Genomic DNA, 10,824 nt, shown 5'->3' with positions numbered 1-10,824 from the left:
GACAGAAACTGTCCAGATGACCTGACTGAAAAATGTTGGATTGTATACCTGGATTATTGAGCATGGACTTTGTTGTTTTCTATCCATGGATCTGCTGTCTCTGTTCCTATTTCTCCCAGGAAAGCATAGTCCTCATTTATGCAGTGTTGGTTTTCTGTGACTTCACGTAGCCCTGCAGTTTCACTCGAACGACAAACTGCAGGAAAATGTCCCTTTTTCAGGCATTTTGGACATTCTACGTCTTTGGTTGGGCAATCTTTCCATGAGTGTTTGTTCTCTCGACCACATCGGCCACGTCAGCTTGACTTTCGGGCTTCTGTCCTTCAGCATTTTGCCAAGTCTTTTTCCTCACTTATTTCCTTATTTGTCTTTATGGCATCCATGTTTGATATGCTCTCATCTTCAACACTGCTGTGCAGTATGGTTTGCCGTTTCTTCACAGTTTAAGTTTGCCTGACATTTTGTATGTTTTTTTTGTGCCAACTCAAGAGTCCATTTGTAGTTGTTTGGATAGCTTTTTGTCCTTTATTGCATTTACAATTTTGTCTCTTATAAGTTCCTCTTTCAGTTCTCCAAAGCTGCAGTTTTCTGCAAGTTTGTGGACCGCTGTGATGTATGCTTCTACATTTTATCATCATGTTCACATCTGGAATTAAACTGTGCTTTTTCAAAAATTGCATTGCATTTCCCACTGTAGTGCTGTTCAAACAATGTTTTGACAGCTTCATCTCTCTTTATCTGCATCAGTCAATGGTTAAACTGCTAACACATCATCAGCTGTGTCTCCCATTGCATACAAGAGTGAATTCACCTGATTATGCTATTCTTTTTTGTCGAGAGCTGTTGCTATACGGAATCTCTCAAAACATCTGATCCACCTCGGCCATTTAGCAGGTCTTGAAAAGTCAAATGACTCTGGAGGACTTATTTGTACAGCTGCTGCCATCAATGTTTCTGTTTCATTCAGGAACAACCGTTAAGATGTGTCGTCTTTCTGCACTCCTCCTCCTGCCTGTGCCATGTGAGCTGTATTTAGCAGCACTCCTCAGACATGTTAGCTTCATTTTTTTTCTGTCGGCTAACAGCGGGTCAGCGCACCTGTCGACATCGTTGAGACTTGCAGTTCACCACTTTTGACACCATGTATAAAGGAGACACTGGGTGCCAAGTGGTGAGTGTGAGGACCCAGTTTTACTCAACTTAATCATAAGTGCCCCCGTACATGCAAAACCCTGTGAGGGTAGCAAAGCCTTCTGGGAATGGTAGTCATACTACTATACATATGGTGGCAGTCATTTTGGATTTTGATTGTTTAAAGAAACCCTTCTTTCACCTAGATGCAGCTACACACCTAAATGGAAGTCAGTACCTCACTTGTTTTTTAAGTAATCATGCTCACAACCCGAACGTACATTTATGGCGACAGTCATTTTGGATTTTGACATGGCAATTGAAATATCTTATGTCCTATTATGTTTCTTATGTCTAGATGTAGCCACACACCAAACTGGAAGTTGGTAACTCACATTGCCTGGCCCCAAAAAAAATTGCCACCTGGATTTAACGAAGCAAATAGGTACGAGCCTCGTATTGGATAATTGCTGCATGGGTGATTATCTTTCAGCTGGAAACAAGTTATTTAACCCCAACTGGTGCAATGAGTTGCTTCTCATTTCTTAAACAACCATGTTGAAAGACCCATGGCGTGGTCATGGAAAGATGTCAGTCTGTTTGAGAAGGGTCAAATCATTGGCATCAAGCAGAGAAAACATCTAAGGAGATTGCAGAAACTACTAAAACTGGGTTAAGAACTGTCCAGTGCATTATTAAAACCTGGAAGGATAGTGTGGACCCATCGTCTTCGAGGAAGAAATGTGGCCGGAAAAAAGTCCTGAATGATCGTGATCGGCGACCACTTGAACATTTGGTGAGATCAAATAGAAGAAAAACAACAGTAGCACTCAGGACTGTGTTTAATAGTGAAAGTAAGAGCATTTCCACACACACAATGTGAAGGAACTCAACTGGGACTGAACAGCTGTGTAGCCTTAAGAAAACCACTAATCAGTGAGGCTAACTGGAAAAAAAGGCTTCAATTTGCTAGGAAGCATAAAGATTGGACTCTGGAGCAATGGAAGAAGGTCATGTGGTTGGATGAGTCCAGACTGACCCTGTTCCAGAGTGATGGATGCACCAGGGTAAGAAGAGAGGCAGGTGAAGTGATGCACCCATCATGCCTAGTATCTAGTCATCAATGCAAAGTGGAATGCTGCCATTTTAGAATAACTCCAGCCTCAAATGTTTGGTGTTCTTGTATACCCCGTTTTAAAAACTGTTTATTGATGACATTTGTGCATTACTGTGCACGGTTATACTGGCAGAAATACTATTCCTGCTGGAAGCTCCCCAGCTAGCTGTTGCTTCTGCTAACTCTGTTCGAATGTAACCATATAATTATATTAAATTAACTGTGTAATATAAAATTAGAGGTGATAAACATAGCATTTGCATAAACTGCTTTGAGTATTTTGTGATGGGACTTATTTTAACAACTGAGTCAGCCTTGTTTGGATTAGCTGTTAGAAATTAAACCAAGTCCGAATTAAACTATTTGTCCAAACTGAGGTACTTCAGAAAGCCATCTACTACCAGTAAGATTCTAACTGTTCATTACAAGCGACAACATTAAAACCATTGACCGGTGAAGTGAAAAAAAGTGTTGTTAGTGCTCTTATGTATTTGGATTATCAAACAGGAACATGTTAAAAAAAGGAAAAATGAGTCAGCGGGTATGAATGCTTCCCCGTCTTCACCAACTATAGTCGTTAGTTTTAATAAGACTGTTGTTTGGCTTAGCTCAACCAATTAATTTACAACTTTACTTCCTGGAATAATAAGAAAATGGTTCAAACCAACACAACTGTCTGGCACCCACTACAGTTTTACAAAAGCTCCACAGCTCTGTAGGATTTTCCATCAGTTCATCTCTACGAACGACGGTTCTCACTTTATTTTAGAAATATCTATTAGGTTTCCTTACATTTTACTCTTCTAGGTCCCGTTTGTGTGTGACGTTTGTCTTCTGTAGCTGCAAGTCATCCTCCTTTACCCTTTTTTTTTAATATTCAGGAAGGATGCACCCACACTAAGCATTCACCAAAAATGGTTCAATCATGCCATCTGGACAATTTATTGTGGAACCAGGTTGTGCTTGTTCTTCACAAGACCTTAGGGATTACCAGCATTACTATCTTAAGAGTTGAAGGCAGGTTACGAAGTGGGTCATTACCAACGTTCAGACTTGAGCAGAGTGGGCTCAACAAAGCTTTACGTTATTGATTTCAATGTGAATGATGTAAAAGTGTTTAACAGTGTGGTTTTAATTACGTATATCTCATTATAAAGTTTTTTCTGTCACCAAGATCTTGTTGTGTTGTCTCCTTGACTCTATAATGGTCAAAACAATAATAAAGCAGTGTCACATTAGGTTGGATACGATGAGACTTAAAGTCAGGTGTGAAAGCCGTTTTTAATCTTTTGTTTATGGGATCAATGCCGATTCCAGTACAGCCAGTCAAACCTGCTGGCAGAACTTTAGATAAAACCACAGCAGTCTTAATGTCGTCTTTATCGCCTGCTGTTGTGAGTTGATGGCGAACATTAATGTCTGTTAGCAAAATATCTCTTTTGAACAACTTGACAAATTTTAATAAAACGTGCAGAAAATAAATATCGAGTACAAACGACTACGTTTGTGAGTCCAATTCAAAACAGCCACCGCGGTCAACGGACCTCAGAAAACACCAAAAAAGTACAACACAATCAGTTTTACAGATACCGAGCTAACGTTTGGTGTGGTAGCAGCTGAGAGTGATGGCCAACACAGATTTTGAGTGCTAACAAATTGCACAAGCGCTTTGTTTGAAATCTCAACATCAAGTATTTGGAATCGATGTGGTCTGTCTGCAAACCATCCCATAAAGCAGCAGATTTTATGGAAATGTTCAGAAAGGAATCACTGAATGTACATCTTCAATTCAAAATGGCCGCCACAGATAACTGGCGTAAGCAAACAAATGAAGATGCACCTTCAAGGGTGATTAGTTCCTTCAAAAACTGACATGTGATAGGAATGTGACTAAAAGCTGGGTTTTGCATGCTCATTCAGGTGGATATAGATACACCACTGTGTCAGCTGGTGGATATTTCCTCACCAAGCAAAGTTCAAAAGCTGCACGTGAGCTGAGGAATGGATGAATCCAAACAGTATGACCACTTGAAGCATGAAGATGATAACATCCAGGAGCCTCTGTGTTATCTACAAAACACTATCACTGACTGTCGTGACAAGTATGCGCTGTGTGAAAATAAAGCTCAGCATTTGGAACGTGCACAGGCTTGCACAGCGTTTCTTTTTCGTGCGAGTCAGACGGAGAGAAGCGTAAATGTAGTGAAACAGCTGAAGGGAAGCAGCTCACCTCTGTACAGCTGAGTTGTTGTTTTACAGTGCACCACTTGTTACTGCAGGGGCAGGCCCTTACTGATTTACATGCAACGTTGACTAACTGTTCGACAGGTTTGACAGTGGAGTTAATGGCTTTTTGCCAGTTTTCCTATTTGTCTAACATTCTCCGTCCACTGGCGGGTAAGCCAGCTCCAGCACCATATTCCATGACTGGGGCCCTGAACAGGAAACCTACAGTGGGTGGGTGTTCACCTCTGACACTCTTGTCATAAACTGTTGTGAAACACTGACTGGAAAACACAGCCCAGTTCAGCACTGGGTTATATTTTTGTAAACTCATATGTACTCAAGAAAAAAAAAATATCATTAACTGACTGAAGATTATCATATTTTTTAGATATGCCGGATTCAGCTGAGAGCGGATACTGCAAAAACATGCCGTGGGTACGATTTTCTGAACCTGCCGAGATACGTTAGCAAAGCCCTGAGACATCTAACAAGAAAACATCAAAACTAATTACAAGTGCAACCAGTTTAATAAGATGCTCACGTTTTTCTCTGACAAATGACTTGTCATTGATGAGGCAAGTCTGATCATGTGTAAACACACACACACACACACACACACACCCTGGCAAGTCTTAGCAGGTTTCGTGTTGTGTGACGAGATCACTGACAGTTGAGAAACAACAGAAAACAAAATGTGGTGAGGACTTCAGCTCTGTTTAAAAACCAGGACTGTGGATCGTTTTGTTATTTTAGGCTTTGAGCTTGTTAATTTTACTTTTTATTTAGAATTAGTTAGTAGGGGCATTGTCCTCTATAATCCGATTTATGATCAAATTATATAAAAGATTAATTAAAGGTCAATACAGGAATGCATATCACTCGCCACCATTCATGTCAGAGTTTTAGGTTAATATCCTCTTATGTTAAGAAATGACAAACCTGTTTTGATCAAACTTCAAAAATAGCAAAGCCCAATATCATGCAACATCGCGAGAGGTCACGCTCCGAATATACACTGAACAAAAATATAAAACACAACCCTTTTGTTTTTGCTCCCATTTTTCATGAGCTGAACTCAAAGAGCTAAGATGTCTTTATGCACACAAAAGGCCTTTCTCTGTCATTGTTCACGAATCTGTGTAAATCTGTGTTACAGAGCACTTCTCCTTTGCCGAGATAATCCATCCTCCTCACAGGTGTGCCATATCAGGATGATGATTAGACAGCATGATTATTGCACAGGTGTTCCTTAGGATGACCACAATAAAAGGCCACTCTAAACTGTGCAGTTCACTATATTGGGTGGTCCAGAGGGTCATAGAACCAGTCAGTATTTGGTGTAACCACCATTTGCCTCGTGCAGTGTGTCATCTCCCTTTCATTGAGTTGATCAGGTGGTTGACTGTGGCCTGTGGAAGGTTGGACCACTCGTCTTCAATGGCTGTGTGAAATTATTGGATATTGTCAGGAACTGGAACACGTGGTTGTATACGTAGATCTAGAGCATCCCAAACATGCTGAATAGACGACATGTCCGGTGAGAATGCTGACACTACAAGAGCTGAGATGTTTTCAGTTTCCATGTGTCCAGATCCTTGCAACATGGTCATGGAGCCGTGCATCATCATGCTTCAACATGAGGTGATGATCGTAGATGAATGGCACAATGGGCATCGGGATCTCATTGTGCACTCTCTGTGCATTCAAATGCCATCAAATGAACCTCTGTTTGATGTCCATTACATCCACCTGCCCATACTATAACCACATCGCCACCATGGGTCACTTGAGTCACAACGATGACATCGGCAAACATCTCACCCACACAATACTATAGTCGCTGGAGAGAACACCTCTCCGTCATGCCATATGCCACTGAATGCGAGCAGTGGCCCAATCAAGTTGGTTACAACGATGAACTGCGGTCAGGTGCAGACCCTGATGAGGACGCATGCAGATGAGCTTCTCTGAAACAGTTTGACAGTTTGTGCAGAAACTGTTTAGTTATGCAACCGGCTGCAGCAGCTGTCATGGTGGCTGGTCTCAGGTGATCTTGGAGGTGAAGATGCTGGATGTGGAGGTCCTGGGCTGGTGTGGTTACATGTGGTCTGTGGTTGTGAGGTTGGTTGGATGTACTGCCAAATTCTCTGAAACACCTTCGGCTTATTGTAGAGAAATGATCGTTCAATTCACAGGCAACAGCTCTGGTGTACTTTCCTGCAGCCAGCATGCCAACTGTATTGTCTTTTGTGTACATAGAAAAAGCCCAAGATCTTAATGAGTTCATGAGTTCAGCTCATGAAAAATGGCAGCAAAAACAAATATTTTTGTTCGGTACGTGTAGGGACTGACACTCACCTGCCATCGCACCAAATTTTAGGACAACATTGTAAAACTGACTGTATTAAAACCATTTTTAGTATATTTTAAAGTCGGTGAGTTGTGGCAACCATCTTGAATCGAGTTGGCTCCAAACCATAATCAGGTGTAGAAGTCCATCCAATGATTATCTCTCGAAGGTTTTATTGAAATTCCTTCAGTGGTTTATAAAAGGGTAAATTACACATAGGTAATACTAAAATTTTAAACATAAATCTTGCACAATCTGTTCAAAACATGTGTTGGGGACCAGTTTCAGCTACTACCAGAACAGCATTAGTTTTTTTGAACCTTAAGCCGTCTTTCAATATCGATAATGCAAATGTGATAAAATCAATCATTACCATATGTTCTGGTGGTGTCCTAAATAGAGTACTGGAGAGACATTCATAAAACCTTAAACTTGTTTTGTGGAATTGAAATACCATTCAATGTTATGACTGTTTATCTGTTACTATCTTGGAACAGAAAACTGCAGGCCCTCTTAGAGGCAAGCAAGAAAATATTACCAGAAAGTGGCTCAACCCAATCCCTCCTACAGTGGAAGGGTGGTTAGATAGTACCTTAGAAATATTAGAAAAGTTAACCTATACCCTGAATATCCAAAGAGATCAGTTTTATAGAATTTGGAACAGGTGGATAAAGCGTGTCACTCCAGCTAGAGATGGATTTCTATAAGTTCTCTGTCCGGTCTTCTCCTACAGTTTTTTTTTTCACCCACTTTTTATTACTATTTACGTTTTCTCCCAGAAAGCGCCCCTGATTTTATTGTATATATTTCTTATTTTTAATAATTTTGGTTATTGAGAAGCTATGATACTCTTGGGAATATTTGTAAGCCAAGTGAAAACTAAGAGGAATGTTCTTTCAGTCTGAACGGGGGTTCTGCAGTAAATAAGTGTATTTGTTCAAATTTGACAATGACCGCAGCTGATGAAGATGAGAAGATGTTTGTAATATGAAATATTTAATTTCTTGTAAATCTGAAAATTTACAAATAGTGGGGTTTTTTTTTAAGTGATAAAAGGTTAAATTTTATCTTTATTTAAAGTTAGAAATGATGACCTGTGTTCCGGTGTTTTTCTCGAAATTAAAAAAATGCAACTATAAAATACATGTCGCAGACTGTACGCCACTATAATCAGTCACCAGAACGTCCTGGCTGATTTGAAATAAAGGTGGAGACAAATCCACAATTAACAACTTACTGTTATTCTCCTCTCAGCAGAGTCATCTGATCTTACTGCACTCTCGCTCCAAAATGTCACCAACACAACCACTAAAGACACTTTTCTGCTCAGCCCTGCTGTGATTCTCACTTTTCAAATATCTGAAAACCACGTCACATCAGGGACTTCAAGTGTTCTAAAGAAAAGCCATTGTGATCTTGTGGTGTGACGCGAACCCCTCATTTACAGTGTGGGTGTATGGAATGCATGCAGTGTAGTGCATGAAAAAAACACAAGAGAAAGCATGCATCATCTACAGCTGAGACCACAGAATACCAGAGTATTATCCCTCACAACCACCGAGAGCTGCACCCTGACAGATACACCTCCCTGAGGAAGTACACAGCAAGTTAATGTTTTACTGTTTTACTGTACAGACCAAAACGTGTCTGCACTCTTTAACCAAATCATCTTTAAAGTTTACGAGTTAGAAAGAAGTTAAATATTTAAAATAGGACTGTTTGCTACAATGACAATAAAACTTTGATGTAATGAATTGCTAGTCTCATAAACCCATCATTTCTATTCTCAATGTTTCAAATGTTTCAATAAGCAATTGAACTATTTTAGTGGTGGTGCTGCTGATTATCCATGCTGCTGATTCTTACCCATCTGCTCGCTACAGACTCATGTTCAGGCTGCTGTTTAATACACCTTTGTTTTAAAATTATATACATTAGATCCTAGTATACCGTTTCTGTTTTATACTTTATATTAGTGCTATTTTTTGGGTGTAACTGGTATCTTGAGTACACAGTTTCGTTCCACCTCATGTACCACATGTGATGCGATGTGAATGAACCTTGAACCTTGTGGAGGGGGCTCAAGGTAATTTTGAATTTTATGGCAGCACAGGGCTGTTTTCCACTTTGAAATCATCCATCTTCGTTTACAAACAGTCTGTAAATGTCCAGGAACTGAGGAGATCAGCTGCTGGAGGTTTTGGAGGGAACGTTGTCCTTTCCTTGTTTGACGTAGGATTCTAGCTCTTCCACCGTCTTCTTTGCTGGATGGGAGCAGATATTGTTGGAAAACTTGAAGATGCTTTCCTGCAGTGATGGCGTATTTCCAGATGTGGAAGCTGCCCGTGCCACGGGCACTAATGCACCCCCATACCATCAAAGACAAACATTTGAACTGTGCACTGATAACAATACGAACGGTTCATTTTCTCTTTAATATGAAGGCTGTGGCGTCTGTGGCTTGCAAAAATAATTTCAGACTTTGACTGGCAACAGTTTTCCACTTTGCCTCGGCCCATTTCTAATTAAGTTAAGCATTGTTTCTGGAATGTGTTTACGTAGGACTTCTTCTTCGCACAACAGAGCGTTAAGCAGCATGGCACAGAGAACTGTGTTTACAAACCTTTTTTTTTCTTCAGAACTGTTCCTGTTAGGGACGGCCAGAACCGAATCAGAACTATTTTAATGCAACACTGCCCGAAGGCCCCAAAATCACTGGAATTAAATATTCATCCATCCATCAATCATATTTACATGCTTCTTCCTTTTTTGGGTCAGTGGGGTCACTGGTGCCCATATCCAGCAGTCATTGTGTGAGAGCAGGCGGGGGACACCCTGGACAGGTCTCAAGTCCATCACAGGGACGCAGAGACAAATGAGACAAACAACCATTCAGTCTCTCACTCACACCTAGAGACAATTTAGAGTTACCAATCAGCCTAACGTGCATGTTTTTGGTCTGTGGGAGGAAACTGGAGTACCTCTCTGAAATGCTCTTTTGATACTCAGTCCTCTTACAAACTTTTGACAGTTCAGTAAGTGCACTGGGAAAAGGTCACAAAATGCTTCTTCAGCAGTTTCTTACTTGCGCTGCTACTTTTACAGCCCTCAGCTTCTTTGAGAGGTGTTGCAGCCAAATTCAAAAAGACTTTACAATTTCTTAGTCTAAACGTGTGATGCGTTTACCATTTGTCTTTATGAGAAAAACAAGTGTTTGAGCTTTGCAAATCATTGCATTCTGTTTTATTTTCATTTTACATAATGACCCAATTAATTCAAAACATTTTTTATTTTATTTATTATTATTAACAAAGTTCCATGTGAGGTGAACATTTCACATCCATGCATTATCGAAGAAAAACAAGTCGTTTTACGTGAAAAAAGTCAGTCTTCTGGGAAGGAAACGGTTTTTCTGTCGGTGTTCAGTTAAACCTGTGGAGACCTGGCAACCCTCCAAGTTTGCAGAGTGAAAAACTATCTGCGCTGGAGCGACTAGTATAAATGTCCTACTACCGATTCTCCCTTCCGCTATTATTAGATGAGTATATGCCATAATCTTTAAATAAATCAGGGAATTTACAGCCTGTGTGCCTTCTAGTTCCCACCCGGAGCTGTGGGGGAGGTGAGATACAACAACCTGCACAACAACAAGTCAGTAAAAGTCGCTTAGCGGCTCCAGTTCGACTCGAACTTACCAAGACTTGTCGGGAGGAACCACAAGAGGAACAGAAGGACGCAGCACAGCCTGTTCCAGATCCGTCTTTACACCTAGCGCGCTCCACCTGTGAACCAGCGCCTGAATAATCCAGCAGGGAAACATAATCCAGCAACAGCACCAGCGAGAGGCGGAGCCTGCTGGTCACGTGACGGCAACCAATCAGATTCTCTCTCGGGCCTGAAAGTTTTGTTGTGATTTTATGGTCCACACAATGTCTGAATAATGTTAAATCTGTTACTAGGAATCACTTGGCTATGAGCTTTTTAAAAAACACTGCAACGT

General features: G+C 40.7%; 1 protein-coding gene across 1 annotated transcript in view; it reads right to left on the bottom strand.

Annotated features, from left to right (window-relative positions):
* Positions 1 to 10,620, bottom strand: part of si:ch211-129c21.1 (uncharacterized protein LOC563087 homolog) — an 87,755-nt gene extending 77,135 nt beyond the window's left edge. The window contains exon 1 of the mRNA XM_037698201.1: positions 10,520 to 10,620. The gene's annotated coding sequence lies outside the window, so the exon portion shown is untranslated. The remainder of the gene's footprint in view (positions 1 to 10,519) is intronic.
* Positions 10,621 to 10,824: the final 204 nt, after the last annotated feature.

Source organism: Nematolebias whitei, chromosome 3 (assembly GCF_014905685.2).
Source record: "Nematolebias whitei isolate Nwh7 chromosome 3, NemWhi1, whole genome shotgun sequence".
Classification (NCBI taxonomy): Eukaryota; Metazoa; Chordata; class Actinopteri; order Cyprinodontiformes; family Rivulidae; genus Nematolebias; species Nematolebias whitei.
This window is presented reverse-complemented; position numbering and strand designations above follow the sequence as displayed.